This window comes from Schistocerca cancellata, chromosome 5, assembly GCF_023864275.1.
Source record: "Schistocerca cancellata isolate TAMUIC-IGC-003103 chromosome 5, iqSchCanc2.1, whole genome shotgun sequence".
NCBI lineage: Eukaryota > Metazoa > Arthropoda > Insecta > Orthoptera > Acrididae > Schistocerca > Schistocerca cancellata.
The window spans coordinates 732306719-732323494 of NC_064630.1; the positions used below are offsets into that span (position 1 = coordinate 732306719).

The 16776-nt window shown below is 44.9% G+C and overlaps 1 protein-coding gene across 2 annotated transcripts in view; it reads left to right on the forward strand.

The window, feature by feature from the left end:
• LOC126187903 (L-serine dehydratase/L-threonine deaminase-like) overlaps positions 1-16776 on the forward strand; it is a 96641-nt gene that overhangs the window by 79371 nt on the left and 494 nt on the right. The gene's annotated exons all lie outside the window — the stretch shown is intronic.

Genomic DNA, 16776 nt, shown 5'->3' on the forward strand with positions numbered 1-16776 from the left:
CTCCACGTCCTTTGAAACGCCCGTCGAACGCGTACCTCACCCCTCATGGTAATGTACATGTGCGTCAGTGAAAAAGACCAACAAAAAGGTGTTAGAATGTGGACGTAATGTGCTGTTCCAGTCTCTTCTGTACCTAAGGTCCATCACCGTTCCCTTTGGATCCCTACGTAATTCGGTGCTCTCCGATACACACCATCGAACAGCAGAGGAGTGGTACTCAAGCGTCAACTTTAGGCTACAATATCTCCGGATGTAATTAACATTTTACAATGCAACAAACGGCACTGATTACATATTCAGATGTGCTAACAAAACTAATGGGGTTCCATTTAAAAAACGTAGGTTTGTGTTAAAAAACATACTTCTGTGCATTATTTTATGGTTTGTATTAACCAATAACACTAGCCCCTCTCCTCACGTTCGGTCTGTGGAATCGATTCGTCAGTATTTGATGTGGTTTATGAAATTTATCCAGCAGTAATGTTAGGTGACTCACCCTGTATATATATGAGAAGGAAAGTTCCTACACTATGTCATCAAAAGTATCCAGACGCCCACAAAAATGTACGTTTTTCATATTAGGTGCATTGTGCTGCCACCTACTGCCAGGTACTATCAGCGACCTCAGTAGTCATCAGCCATCGTGAGAGAGAAGAATGGGGTGCCCCGCAGAACTCATGGACGTCGAACTTGGTCAGGCGATTGGGTGTCACTTGTAGTGAAGTGGAAACATGAAGGGACACGTACAGCACAAAAGCGAAAAGGCTGACCTCGTCTGTTGACTGGCAGAGATCGCAGACAGTTGAAAAGGGTCATAATTTGCAATAGGCAGACATTTATCCAGACAGTCACACAGGAATTCCAAAGTACTATGACAGTTAGGTGGGAGGTGAGAAAACTTGGATTTCAGGGTCGAGCGGCTGCTCATAAACCACACATCATGCTGGTAAATGCCGCCTCGCTTGGTGTAAGGAGCATAAATATTGGATGATTGAGCTGTGGGAAAACGTTGTATGACAAATCACGGTACACAATGTGGCAATCTGATGGCAGGGTGTGGGTATGGCGAATGGCCAGTGTGTGTAGTGTCAACAGTAAAATTCAGAGGTGTGTTATGCTGTGGTCGTGCTTTTCATGGATGGGGCTTGCACCCTTTGTTGTTTTGCATGGCACTATCACAGCACAGGCCTACATTGGTGTTTTAAGCACCTTCTTGCTTCCCACTGTTGAAAAGCAATTCAGGGATGGCTATTCCATCTTTCAACACAATTCAGCACCTGTTCATAATGCACGGCTTGTTGCATAGTGGTTACAAGACAATAACATCCCTGTAATGGACTGGCCTGCACAGAGTCCTGAATTGAATCCTATAGAACACCTTCTGGACATTTTGTATTGCCAACTTCGTGCCAGACCTCACCAACCGGCATCAATACCTCTGCTTAGTGCAGCACTCTATGAAGAATGAGGTGCCATTCTCCAAGAAACCTTCCACCACCTGATTGAACATATGCCTGCCAGAGTGGAAGCTGTCATCAAGTCTACATCAAACTGAGTTCCAGCATTATCGATGGAGGACGCCAGGAGCTTGTAAGTCATTTTCAGCCAGGTGTCTGGATACTTCTGATTACATCGTGTACTCACCATATAGCGGAGATGCTGAGTCACAGATAGGCACAACGAAAAGACGCTCAATTTCCTTCTTATAATATTGTTGTTACACTCCATCCTGGATATTCCATTGTTTGCTACTCACCATATAGTGGAGATGCTGAGTTGCAGATGGGCACAAGAAAAAGACTGTCACAAATGTAGGTTTTGGCCAGTAAGACCTTCATCAAAAAGAAACACACGCAAATGCAACTCACACGTGCATGACTGCAGTCTCTGGCCATTGAAGCCAAACTATGAGCAGCAGTGCATAATGGCAGTTGGGTGTTGGGGATAAGCAGGAGGCTGGTCCGGGGAAGCAGGAGGCTGGTCCGGGGAGGGGGAGTGATAGTAAGGCAGGTTTGGGGGCGGGGGACATAAACTACTGCTTATGGGAATGTATGGAGATGAGGTGGAGGGCATTAGAGCAACTAGGTGCAGTTGGGAGGTTAGAGGGCTGGGGAAGGGGGGGGGGGGTAAAAGAAAAGGAGGAAGCCTGTCTGTCCACATGAATGGCCACCGATAAACTGTGGCCAAGAAACAGCTCAACCACCTCATTGTTGAGCATGCCGCCCAACACGATTTTCTTCATTTTGATGACTGCTTCACAGGCTGTGCCATCTGGATCCTTCCCACCAATACCAGCTTTTCTGAATTGTGCAACTGGGAACTCTCCCTGCAATATATCCTACCTTACCATAACCCTCCATTAGTCATTTTCCTTGCCCATTTAGCTCATTCCCTGTTCGCATTCTAGCACCCTCTGTCTTTTTACTTACTTCTCCCCCACTACCCCCACTCCATCCCATTCTCCATCTAACCTCCCTGCTGCACCTAGGTGCCCTACCCTCCTCCACTTCTTCCCCACACACTAGCACTTTACCATCTCACAACCCTACCCTTCTAACCCTCCCCCTGCTTGCCCCATTCTCCTCCTTACTCCCACCGCCTTGTTGCCTCTCCCATTATGGGCAGTTGCTCGCAATCGGGCTTCAACAGCCAGACACTGCACATGCGTGTATTTTCAAAGAAGGCTTTGTTGACCGAAAGCTCACTTTCTGACAGTCTTTTTGTTGCACATATCTGTGAATCAGCATCTCTGCTATACGGTGAGTAGCAACTCTCCTCTTGACATCTTGGATATTAGGGAATCCAGCCAGATGTTCGCGTCGTTAATGACGCGAACATCCGGCTGGATTCCCGAATATCCAAGATGTCAACAGATCGCCAGGAAAGCATGAAGAATTACAACTCTCCTCTTCATAATGTTGTTACATGCCATCCTGGATTTTCCATCGTATAACTTGGTTAGGCTAAGTTTGTGAAGTTATATTTCTAAGAGTTAATCCTTTTGCACAATTGCTTCTCATTTACTTGCAAGATTTGTATCCAAAATGATGGTCTAGCTGGGTAGCAACACTGCATGCTATCATCATCATATATATCCTTGAGCAATAGTTTATCGGTACATATTCCCAATATATAGTTAAGATCATTTATTACAAAAAATATGTAAATAATACTATGTAATGTCCCCCCATTATTGAAATTGATAAACTAACTAATGACATGAGCAAAATACACCAAAAGATTGGAAGGTTTACAAAAGACAACAGATGGGATGGACTTACTAGATTTGACTTCCTTCAATCACAATAATAAGTACACCTTCCAGATATACGAGGTGTGACAGTAAAGTAATGAGATTGATTTTTCCTTCCAAGATGTGGCAACCCTGCAGGCTTGCGTAGGCACAATATCTTTGACCTTGGTCTATAAGCTACTTCTAGTCCAAGCGGCACATCGATGTAACTGCTCAGTCATGAGTTGTGCTGTAATAAGTTAACACGTGTTTGTGTCTCTCATCACGGAAATGGAACCGCATAATGTTGTGCAATGGTATGCCATTTCTTTTTGCATTAAATTGGGTGAAAACGCGATGACAGCTTACAGTAAGCTTCAGAAGGCTTTTGGAAAGGAGGTTATGTCAAGAGCTCAAGTTTTTCCATCGGCATAAAATGTTTAGTGAAGGCAGAACGAATGTTGAAGATGAAAACCGCAGTGGACAACCATCAATCTCATGGACGGATGTCAGCTTGGCCAGGGTGCGTGAACTCGTACAATCTAATCGAACATTATCCATTTAAATTATTACAGAAGAACTGAACATCAATCGAGAAACAGTTCATGTCCATGCCAACATTGCTGATAATTGGATTCTGCATCACGATAATGTGCCATCCCATACTGCTCTGTCAGTACAGCAATTTTTAACCTCAAAACAAATTTCAGTAATACCACAGCCACCTTATTTACCAGATATTGCTCCGTGTGACTTTTTTTTGTATTCCCAAGAGTCAAAACGGCGGTCAAGGGACACCATTTTCAAACAATACAAGATGTCCAAAAAGCTGTGATGAGGGTCTTTGAGGCTATAACAGAAGATGAGTTCCAGAAATGTTACAATCAATGACAAGTGCTGGAAAAAGTGTGTGCAGTCAGAAGGGAACTACTTTGAAGGAGACAACACTAAACTTGACGAAAACGGTAAGCAACATTTTTTTTTCCACATCAGTCTCATTACTTTATTGTCGCACCTCGAATATAAGGAGCAATCAGAAAGTTTGCATTTGAGGGTGTTGCTGCTGTGTATATGTAACATGGCACAATGCCTACATGGGTTTAGAAGCACCAACATGTAGGCAAGGGATCAATGTGGCATTTGTGTTTTTCTGGTGTGCACATGGTACATGCAGAAATGTGAACTATGGTTTTCCTCCTCCTCCTCCTCCTCCTCCTCCTCCTCCTCCTCCTCCTCTCTCCCCCCCCCCCCCTTTAGTGCACAAAAACAATCCGGGTCTTCCACACCCGTGTCAGAACCTTAGAACACTAAGAAGAAAAAAAAGGAGTTAAAAAAGACTACACATGAAGCACAACTGGTGGAAGGGAAGAGAGCTAAACACAGGGACTTGAAGAAAGGTCCATAAAATACGCCATAGAGAAATGGAGGTCCTAACTAAAGGTTAAATGCCCTTTGTCGTATTGCTACTATGGATAAAAAGTAAAATGTGGTTGGCAGCATGTGTGTAATTCCCTAAAACAGCTGATAACTCAGATGGCAAACATAAATGAGAATGTAAGTGCATTCTGACAGGAAATGGTGACCCGTCAGAAGTTGAGGGCAGTGAGCACATAGTGGAGGGGGAAGCACCACTTATCAAATGGTGATGGCTAAAAAGACAGTGCACAATACGCAACCTAGCTAAATTGATCTCCTCACGGTGAGAGGGCCGAGAGAAGGTTGTCCAAGCCGATGGGCGAGGCTTAATTCCCCAGCTTACTCCCATGAAATGAGGACCAGTAGTGATGCCAAAGTGACACCACCTGCTGACAGACAACAACACAGACATCATCAGAGGGAATGAAAGAACCAGCGGACTGAGGTACGAAGACTGCAGCCTTGGCAGCAACATCAGCAGCTTCGTTTCCCGTCAGACCGACACGACCAGGAACCCACGTAAACATCACAGTGGCTCCATCAAGAGTGAGCAAGGGAAAGCTCTTCTGGACGCGTTGTACTCATGGATGGACAGTGTACACCACACTGAGCCTCTGAAGGGCACAGAGCGTCTGAGCAGATGACACAATTGGGAAGGCTGTGTCGCCAGATGTACAGTGTGGCCTAATGCAGGGTGAAGAGCTCTGCTGCAGATGATGAGCAGCAGTCCGGAAGCTGATACTGAAAAAAACGTCAGTGCAAATGATGAAGGCACACCTGAACCACGGTCAGTCCAAGAGCCATCAGAGTACACAAAGGCGCTATAATGAAGTTAGAGTAGTGTCTTTAGGAAGCGAATGGAAGCCAAGATGAATGGTGGCCACTACATGAATCCAAGGTAGTGAAGGATTAACACCCATTGGGGAAAGTGGCAGGCAGTGTGAAGTTAAGCTGCTGGAGCAAGAGCCGAAAGCTAGCTCCAGCAGGTAAGAGAGAAGAGGGATGCATCTAATACTGGCGGTCAGAGGAGTCATCAAAGAAGGAGGCATCAAAGTAGGAGTCATCAAAGTAGGAGTCATCAAAGGAGGAGGCATCAAAGGAGGAGTAGGATGGGTGGCTAGGCATGTCAGAAAAATAGACAAATTGTATGCTTATCTGCTGAGCAGAAAGTGATGGCTATATGACTGCGGTGGTATGTCAGCTTTAGCATACAGACTCTCAACTGGGCTAGTGTAAAAGGCACCAGTGGTCAAATGGATGCCATGATGGTAGACAGAATTGAGACGGCATAAGCAAGTCAGATGTGCAAATGAGTAAACGAAACACCCGTAGTCTTGTTTTGAACAGACGAGGGACTGAGACAACAGGAGGGTGGTCTGATCCAATCCCCAGGAAGTATCACTGAGGACACGTAGGACATTGAGAGACCACGTATGTCAGGCAACCAAATAAGACATGTGGGAGGACCAAGAAAATTTCCTATCGAGCATGAGCCCCAGACATTTAGTAGTTTCAATGAATGGAACAGGCCCAAAATGTGAAGATGGTGGAAGAAACCAATTGTGCTGCCAGAAATTCATACAAACAGTATTGTTACTGGAAAAGCGAAAGCCATTGTCGATGCTCCATAAGTAAAAATGATTGAGACATCGCTGAAGACGCCGCTTAATGAGGCAGGTCTGTGGAGAACTGCAGTAGATGGCAAAATTGTCAACAAAAATGGATCCGGAGATCCCCAGCAAGAGACAGGCCATTATGGTGTTAATGGCGATAGCAAAGAGGATGGTGCACAGGACAGAACCCTGACCCACACCATTTTCCTGGATAAAGGTGTCCGAGGCAGCTGAACCCACACATACCTAGAAAACTTGGTCTTTTAATAATTCCTGAAGGAAATGGGCATGCGGCCTCGGCAGCACCATGTGTAGAGAGTACAGAGGATGCTAGTCCTCCAGCAGGTGTCGTAGGCTTTCTCCAATAGAAGAAAACGGCCATAGTCTGGGATTTCCACAGAAAACCATTCATGGATTGACAAGGTGTGGTCAACCACAGAACGATGCGCTTGACATCAACACTGTGCAGTGGTTAGTAAATTTGCAAGAATTGAGCCACCATACCAGCCAGGCATGAATCATACATTCCATCACTTTGCAAATGCAGCTGGTGGGAGAAATGGGGTGGTAACTAGAGGGAAGGTGTGTTTGTCCTTGCTGGGCTTGGGTATGGGTATGACAGTGGCTTCACACCGGCATCAGGGAAACATGCCCTCTGCCCAGATGTGGTTGAGAAAGTGCTTGCCCGCAAGAGAAAAGTTCTGCAACATTTAAATGTGAATATCATCTGGCTCTGGGGTGGAGGATCGGGATGAAGTTCGAGAACGATCTAGCTCCCTCATAGTAAAGGAGGCATTGTAGCACTCATGAATCTGAGAAGAGAAGGGTATTGCCTGAGCCTCCTCCACTCATTTCCAATAGAGGAAGGCAAGGTGATGGGGTGGAGGTCAAAATCTCCACAAAATAGAGGCTGAAGGTGGTGGAGATAGCAGTATGGTCCACTATGACATCATCTGCTACTGTCAGGTCAGAAATTGAGGAATGGACCTTGGTCCCAGGCAGCCATCAGAGGTTGGCCCACACAACGGAAGAGAGAGTGGAACTGTTAAGGAAAGGAAATCCAGTTAGCATTTCTGCTATCCCAAAGAATGCAAAGACACTCTGCATGCAACTGCTTGTGATGAATGTAGTTTGCCACGATAGGATGACGGTTAAAAATGTAGAGATCATGTATCTGCGCACAAATGGTGCAGCATGCCTCAGTCCACCAAGGGACTGGGACATGGCGGGAATGTTCTGTGGCGGTAAGGATAATGTTTGTAAGATATTCTACCCGGTCATAGCAACTGGGGAATGTTGTTGGTTGAAGGTTGCCAGGGAGGAGTAAAGCCTCCACTTGGTCTTAGAAAGCTGCCATTTGAGGGTGCATGTAGGTGGGTTTGGACTCAGCAGTCAAACGGCATACAGGAAATGGTCACTCGAGTACATGTCATAGATTATGGACCACTCGAGATGATGGGCAAGCAGGACAGTGCAGAAGGAGAGATCCAAATGGGACTAGGTGAGAGTGAAGTCTGAAAGCAACGTGGATGCTCCCGTGTTAAGGCAGATGAGGTTAAGGTGATTGAGGTCAGCCAACAGGGCACCTGTCCGACAAGTTCTGGGGGAGCCCCAAAGGAGACAGTGTGCATTAAAGTCACCAAGCAGTAGAAAGGGATAAGCTGGAAGAAGTCCGACCTGGGGACACAGAATGATGAAAGAATGCAAAACAGCACAAATGGAAAAGGACAAGCAAAGAAGGCAAATGCAGACTGCAACAGCTTGGAGGCAAGCAGTCAGGGAGATGGGTTGACTATTAACATCATCCCAGATGAGCAGCATGACTCCCCCATGCCATGGAATGCCATCCTGGGGGGGGGGGGGGGGGTCAAAGCAGTCGTGAGGGGACAAGTTTGTTTCCTGGAGGCAGAGTACAAGCAGACACTGGGATTGTAAGAACAGCTGTAAGTCCTCTTTGTTGGATCAAAGGCTGCAAATGTTCCATTGGAGGAGTGTCATGATGAGGAAAAAGACAAAGGGGGTGTCACCTCTGTGGTTGCCAGGTGCCAGCCTTCGAAGACTCACTGCTATAGCGCACAGAGGTATGAGGATTCTGCTCCATGAGGTCCACAGAAGCATCATCATTCTCCTTCTGTCAGTCTGCAGAGTCCAGGGCAGAAAAACAGTTGGTGGTGCTCACTGGCGACTCAGAGGTCGGCTGTTCTGGGGTATCCCATGGCGACACCGTTGAAGAGGGATCTCCGAGTCAGCGAAAGAGAAAGCTATTCCCTTTGTTTGACTTCTTTGAGCCTTTCCAGTTGGCAGAGGAAGACTTAGATGTTTGTTGGCTGGAAGGGCTTAGGGAGTCTTCGCAGGAGTAGCCTGCCGGTTGTGTAGCAGGTAAATTCGCCGCCTGAGGTGGCCTGTAGCACAGCTGGAGGAGGAGATGATTCTGGTCAATTTCACAACCATGGTGCCGAATTTGAGGTTGCGTGGCCATGTGTCCTTCATGGAGCGAGAAGTAGCAAGAACAGTACTACAGGTGCCAGATGGTAGAAAGCACTTCCGACTAGCCAACAACTTGTGAGCGACCAGGTAAGGCATTTTTTTCCTTCACTCAGATCTCCTGGACAGCAGACTCATTGAGATACATGTAACAATCTTGGGAGGCAGTGGCATGATCGCCATTGCAGTTGATCCAGCAGAGAGAAGAAGACGGACTATCACCCTCGTGAGCATCCCTACCACAGCTTACACATTTGGCTGGGTGTTGAGAGGACTCTAGTGTCGTCGTAAGGTCATAATGTGGTAACTTCATAGCCTGCTTTGCTCTTTGACGAAAGCGCTATTGTATCAAAAGTGAGAAAAAGAGTGCGTGTGGGCACTAAGGGAGCATATACTTTTTTCATCACCCGATGGAGTGCAGTGACTCCCTAATCAGAGAGGTACATTTGGATATCTGCTTCAGTCAGACCATCGAGCAGCCCGATGTAAATAACACCAAAGGAAGAATTCACCGTTTGATGGGCTACCACACACAAACAGGATAGCCATCGACAAGTGAAGCTGAAAACAGTTGTGGTTGAGAACCAGAAGTAGTCTCCAAGTGCCATTTTGTAAACAAGAGCAGGATTTCACAGGATTTCTGAATAATAAATGGATTTACCATGGCAGACTGACCGTCTTCAGTATGTGAAACCTCGAGGAACCATGATGCAGCTGGAGGGTCTCTGAATCGTTAGCCTCATTCTGTTTAAGTTTGGTAGACATTGACAGTGAAAAAGATGATTGGCATATTGCAAGAAAATCCTCCACAATTGCCAGCGTCTCCAATGGCCTGCTCCTTCCAACTGGAGGGCCCCCTCAGAAGAGGGCTGTCCTGCCTTAGGCGATTCTTCACACCTCCTGAACACCTGACAGAGGGACCAAGTTTCAATTTAGGAAGGTAGCAGCTTAGGCAATCACCCCTTTCCTGGGTGTGGCCTTTACCAGGGTGTACATTTGAACCGTACTGTAACCCAGGGCTGGGAATTACGCATTACACAGTCAGCTGTTACGTGTGCACTAGCCTTCAGGAGTGCACAGAGAGGAAGAAGAAAGAGAAGAACCTCAAAAGCTGAAGGATAGGACAAGGGAACGTAAAAAGGAAAGAACAAACAAAAGACAGTGGAGAGACTGGTCTGATATTGACAAGTGAATATGCAGAATACATTTTCAACAACATCCCAAACATATTCTCCAAGGTAGGGGAAAAAGAATAGCAAGAGGATAGACATGCAGCACGAAAGGGGAAAGATGTTGCAAAGGCTGTGGCCCTGTGGTAGCCAGGCATGATGATGACGATGATGATGAAGATTGGTTTGTGGGGCACTCAACTCCGCAGTTATCAGCACCCGCCAAGCATGAACCAGCCAATGAACGGCAAGCCCCCTTGGGGGCATGAACTATGGTGACATTATTACCAAATGCATCCAGACAGGACCAACATGCTGTTATTCTTTCCTTGGCTGTCACAGGACAAACACTGATGGACACCAATCGGAGAACGAATAATTTGTATGTGGCAGCATGCTTTACAGAAACAAGTTCTGTGCTGCTTCATGATAATGTGTGTCCACATATTGTATTTGTTGTAAGATAGAAGTTATGCTAGCTAAAATGGGACACACTTCTTTAGCAAAAAAATGGCTCTGAGCACTATGGGACTTAACTTCTGAGATCATCAGTCCCCTAGAACTTAAACCTAAGGACATCACACACATCCATGCCCGAGGTGGTCGCGCAGTTCCAGACTGTAGCGCTCGAATGGTTGAAAATTCCAGTCAGACAAGGATGTGCAGCAGGCAGTTAAGGACAACTTCGAACAGTAGGGCATGGTGTCTTATCAAATGGGATCTTCAACATACTGCATTGCTTCAATTATCATATCTAGTTTGCCTCATTGGCATGCTTATTCTGGACTGGACTGTGCAGCCTTCTAATCGAAACGTTTTGATCATCCTCAACAGAAGGCCAACCACCACTGATGTTGCTATTAATAACTTATTTTGCCACACCCAGCATAAAACTGCATTCTTCGGTTCAGCTGTACACTCTGTGCTCCATCTCTACATCAACGTTATCAACATACATACACCCATACTGCATCACTCTCCTACATGCTTGTAATCTGAGCACTTAATTCTTGGTCTTCCATACTTATTCCCCATCTGTCCATATAGCTTACACCTGTTTTCCTTAGAATTTCAAACATCTTGCACCATTTCACATTGTAGAATCCTTTTTCTTGGTAGACTTATCTTCTGAACATTTCACAATTTTACTTTTCAAGTGCAACCTCATAACCGCCTCCATCGTACCAGTGTCAAACATCATACCAGTGTCAAACATCAGCATCATATTAAGGATGCACCATTTATTTTCTGTTCTTCTGTATGTTATTATTGTCGGAAACTTTCGCGCATGAGCTGTTAAGCTAATAATGTGATAGTTCCCCCACATATCTGTCCTTTCTATGTTTGGGATTGTGTGGATGATATTTTTCTGAAAGTTTGATGATACATCTGTAGACTCAGATTCTATAAACAAACTTTATTAGTCATTTGGTTGCAATTTCCACAAGATTTTAGGAATTCCAACAGAGCGTTATCTGTGCATTCTACTTCATTTAATGCCAAGTCTTCCAAAGCTCTTTTAAATTCTGACTAATACTGGATCCTCTATCCCTTCCAGATCGACTCCAGTTCCCTCTGTCATATCATCAGCCAAGTCCTCCACCTTGCAGAGGCCGCCTTAATGTACTCTTTCACATTCCCCCTCCCCCTCCCCCTTCCCTCCCTCTCCCCCCTCCCTCTCCCTCTCCCTCTCCCTCGCATTTAACAGTAGAATTTCTGTTGCACTCTGAATGTTGCCACCTTTACTTTTAATTTCACCAAAGGTTGTTTTGCCTTTTCTGTATGCTAAACCAATATTTTTGACAACTATTTCTTCTTTACTTTCTTCATGTTTGTCCTGTGGCCATTTCGCCTCAGCTTCCCTGCACTTCCTATTTATGTCATTTCTCAAAAATTTTCTATATTCCTATTCTTGGACATTTTTGTACCAGTTAAAGTATTTCTCTTATTACCCCAAAGTTTCTTTGCAATTATGATTGTCTGTCCAACTTCTGTGATTCCCTTTTTAGGGATGTCAATTCCTTTCCATCTTAACTACACTCCTGGAAATGGAAAAAAGAACACATTGACACCGGTGTGTCAGACCCACCATACTTGCTCCGGACACTGCGAGAGGGCTGTACAAGCAATGATCACACGCACGGCACAGCGGACACACCAGGAACCGCGGTGTTGGCCGTCGAATGGCGCTAGCTGCGCAGCATTTGAGCACCGCCGCCATCAGTGTCAGCCAGTTTGCCGTGGCATACAGAGCTCCATCGCAGTCTTTAACACTGGTAGCATGCCGCGACAGCGTGGACGTGAACCGTATGTGCAGTTGACGGACTTTGAGCAAGGGCGTATAGTGGGCATGCGAGAGGCCGGGTGGACGTACCGCCGAATTGCTCAACACGTGGGGCGTGAGGTCTCCACAGTACATCGATGTTGTCGCCAGTGGTCGGCGGAAGGTGCACGTGCCTGTCAACCTGGGACCGGACCGCAGCGACGCACGGATGCACGCCAAGACCGTAGGATCCTACGCAGTGCCGTAGGGGACCGCACCGCCACTTCCCAGCAAATTAGGGACACTGTTGCTCCTGGGGTATCGGCGAGGACCATTCGCAACCGTCTCCATGAAGCTGGGCTACGGTCCCGCACACCGTTAGGCCGTCTTCCGCTCACGCCCCAACATCGTGCAGCCCGCCTCCAGTGGTGTCGCGACAGGCGTGAATGGAGGGACGAATGGAGACGTGTCGTCTTCAGCGATGAGAGTCGCTTCTGCCTTGGTGCCAATGATGGTCGTATGCGTGTTTGGCGCCGTGCAGGTGAGCGCCACAATCAGGACTGCATACGACCGAGGCACACAGGGCCAACACCCGGCATCATGGTGTGGGGAGCGATCTCCTACACTGGCCGTACACCACTGGTGATCGTCGAGGGGACACTGAATAGTGCACGATACATCCAAACCGTCATCGAACCCATCGTTCTACCATTCCTAGACCGGCAAGGGAACTTGCTGTTCCAACAGGACAATGCACGTCCGCATGTATCCCGTGCCACCCAACGTGCTCTAGAAGGTGTAAGTCAACTACCCTGGCCAGCAAGATCTCCGCATCTGTCCCCCATTGAGCATGTTTGGGACTGGATGAAGCGTCATCTCACGCGGTCTGCACGTCCAGCACGAACGCTGGTCCAACTGAGGTGCCAGGTGGAAATGGCATGGCAAGCCGTTCCACAGGACTACATCCAGCATCTGTACGATCGTCTCCATGGGAGAATAGCAGCCTGCATTGCTGCGAAAGGTGGATATACACTGTACTAGTGCCGACATTGTGCATGCTCTGTTGCCTGTGTCTATGTGCCTGTGGTTCTGTCAGTGTGATCATGTGATGTATCTGACCCCAGGAATGTGTCAATAAAGTTTCTCCTTCCTGGGACAATGAATTCACGGTGTTCTTATTTCAATTTCCAGGAGTGTAGCTATATAGCAATATCTACAGCCTGAGAGTACTTCAAATGCACCCAGTCATTATTCCTTATCCTATGGCCCAAATACCTACCTTTCATTTTTAGCATTGTACAACTTTCCCCTCCCTTGTTCTAGAAGAAGGAATTTTCAGTTCCAAAAGCTAGGAAATATCACTTCTACTTCTATATGTGTGTCAGCAGTACTTCATATTTCGAATGCTGGAAGCAAGTTTTATGGTGTGAATTATTATCCAGTATGTATTTTTACAACAGACTGCCATATCAAGTTCTTTAATATGTTGCACCTGATAACTTAACTCTTTGTGGTTAAGTTTAGTGTTTTAACATTAGTAGTTAGAGCAAATGCATCTAAGCACTATGGTTTCCATGCTGGTATTTATGGGAGTTGGACAAAAATATAGAAATATTAAAAGGACAACACAGTACTCTGCCTAACATGGTGTAGGAAATCCGTCAGCATTATGAACAACAAGTTGCCTTGGAATGGTCCAACATGGGTTTCAGTGGAATCGCACACTATTCTTTCTGAATAACTAGTGGCAAGTTCAGGTAATGACGGAGGAAGATAGGGATCCTGCACCCTACTCTCTAAAGTAGGCCACGAAGACTCTGTATTATTGAGAAATGATTGGTGGCCTGGGGAGATGCAACAGTTCACCCTTATACTCGCAAAACCAGTGCTGAATGATATGAGCTCTGTCAACAGGGGACTTATCTTGGAACACAGCACAACAACTGGGAAACAAACATTGCACCATGGGATGGACCTGATCAGCCAAAATGGTTACATAATCCTTAGCAATCTGCGACCTCGCAGAGTAGCATTGTGGCTCACGTAATACCGCAATATGGCTGTCCAAATCAACACCAACCCCTGCCAAGTTTCACTCTTTGAATGTAAACTCATCCAGAGGTCCCGTTGCTCCGTACTCTATGTTTAATGGCTTCTGCATCACATTTTCCTGTTATGGGCATTTGCATCACTGATTAGTGGTTTTGAATTCCAGCTCGCTTTACAGTTATGTGCTTAAGGTGCTCCCTTTGTCTTGTTTTTGTGTGGATAGGGCTCATGAGAGTTACATTCATTTCTGTAAGGATTTCTGCAGCTGTTTTCCTCTGATTTTTCACCACAGTCCTCTTCTGTTACATACATCATGGTCACTCAGCATGCTCTTTCTTCGTCTGTGTTGTGACTTAGTAGATATTTTTCCACTTTCAATGTATGCAGTATAAATCTTCAATACCATTTGGAACATCAAACACGTTTGACTCCTTTGGCCATGAAAGCACCCACCATATGTGCACCAACAGTTTGCCCACATTTGATTTCACTTAGCTCTGACGAAATGCACTCTACTATGCAGAACACTGTTCCTTCCACAACTGATGCTAAAAACTTATTGAGGAAATTATACAGGTGTTAACAGGGTGCATACGTGGACAAGGGAGAGAAAAAAAAAAAAAAAAAAAAAAAAAAAAAAACAGGTTTCCCAGTTAAAAATACACTTTCCCCTGGATGAAAATACGCTTTTCCGTGTTAAGTGCTGGTATACTTTTCCTAGGAATTGTAAAACTTATCAATCCTTTGATTAATTACGGTTTTATAGAATTTCCCGGCACTTTATGAAACAAAACTGGGGGGGGGGGGGGGGGGGGGGGGCGACTCAGGACGGATAGGGGGAACACTTTTTGGAAAGATGTTTGATTTGCAGCAACACATATGCTGTACATTTTTGTATTATGAAAGTATAAATTCGAATTCCACCAAACACCATATGCTACTTTTCGAAGCATTGAAATCTAGATTGTGATGTGCTTTTGTAAGCCAGTCATATAGCTCATGTCACGTGATCTTACCAGCCAATGATGGCGGACATTCCGAGCATAGGACACGTGATGTAGTCAGCCAATTGCAATATCACTGTTAAATAGTGCGGACACACAAATAGGTAAAGTTAATGGTTTAAATTAATTTACGTAGTGTTGCTACAAAAAAAAAAGCAAGACTTTCCCATATAATATTGGCCTCTAAGATTAATAATCTGCAAGAGAAGCTAAGCTTTTACATATAATGTTGATCTTTTTTGCTTGTGTTACATTTTAAGATACATTACACAAATGTGCCAGTAAAATTTTTAATAATGACATAAATGTCTGATTTTCTGGGCTCAAAATTCTTCTAAATGGTCGTCCTCAAAGAGTTGATTTTTAAATGAGTGTCAAATGCTCTGTGATTTAAGAAATTCATCATACATTCTCGCACCTAGGTCATCTTGCATAAAAGGAAATTTACTTTGAAAGTAATACTCTTCAAACAGCCATTTACAATATTTTCCTGTGACCTGTTACAAATAGGTTTGTTTCAGCCGTTGCCAGAGAGCACCAGGTAACAGGAGTCACTGCACTTGTGCAACTACGATGATGCAGGAAGCGCTTATGTTCGTACGTGTGAAATATCTTACATGCATAATTCGGCTTCAAGCGCACATTCGTATGTCCAGATTTTTATGTAAATTTTCTTGGACTACCAGTACTGTGTTATCTCATGTCATAATGCCATACATACTAGAAAATGAAAATGTGCACTTTAAATGCAGCGAACAGTTGAAACTAGCAAATAGTGGGGAATTAAACTCTCCGGAGTGCCTCAGGGGAAAAGATTAATAAAAGCCAAATTTCTTTAGCAAACCGACAAAAATAACTTAATTGTTCTGCAAGAAGATTAATGCTTGAGTGTCAGAGAGATGGAAATAAAGTAAAATCTGAAACTAATAACATATTTCAGCCTTCCATAATTATGTGAATATTTTAATTCACTTTATACCTCCCAGCCACAGCAATCCGTTTTGTTTTCATTTGATGCGAGAGCAATAAATGAAGAATAGACAGCAGAATCAGTAAACGTAAACATGGGGCACGTGGAGACAACCCACCTCCCCACTACAACTCTGACTGCTTTGCACCACGAGACCCGGACCAACGATATTTTCGAACTGGGGCAATACTAGATAGTGCAGAATTTTTATTTGTATATATGTCGACAGTAGAATTTAAGTTATGAAACAATTATTGATTTCGCCCTATAATAAAAGATACTAACTAAGAATAGTTGAAATACATTAGAAAATCAATTACATACATAAAACTAAGCACAAAATTAGATCTGGTGTTATATTCTTTAAAACTGAGGGCAACCTTTCTCTTAAGAAATTTAGATTATATTTATGTATGTTAATGGTAATTAGTTCAAAAACGAATTTAAGTAGGCAGATGGCAAAACAAAAGGGGAATTAAAATTATCCCAGCTTGCTTCATCACATGACTAGCAGCAGCTGGCTGAAAATGTGAAGTGCCTGTAAATACCAGCCCTCTGAAGATAAGCCTTCAGTGG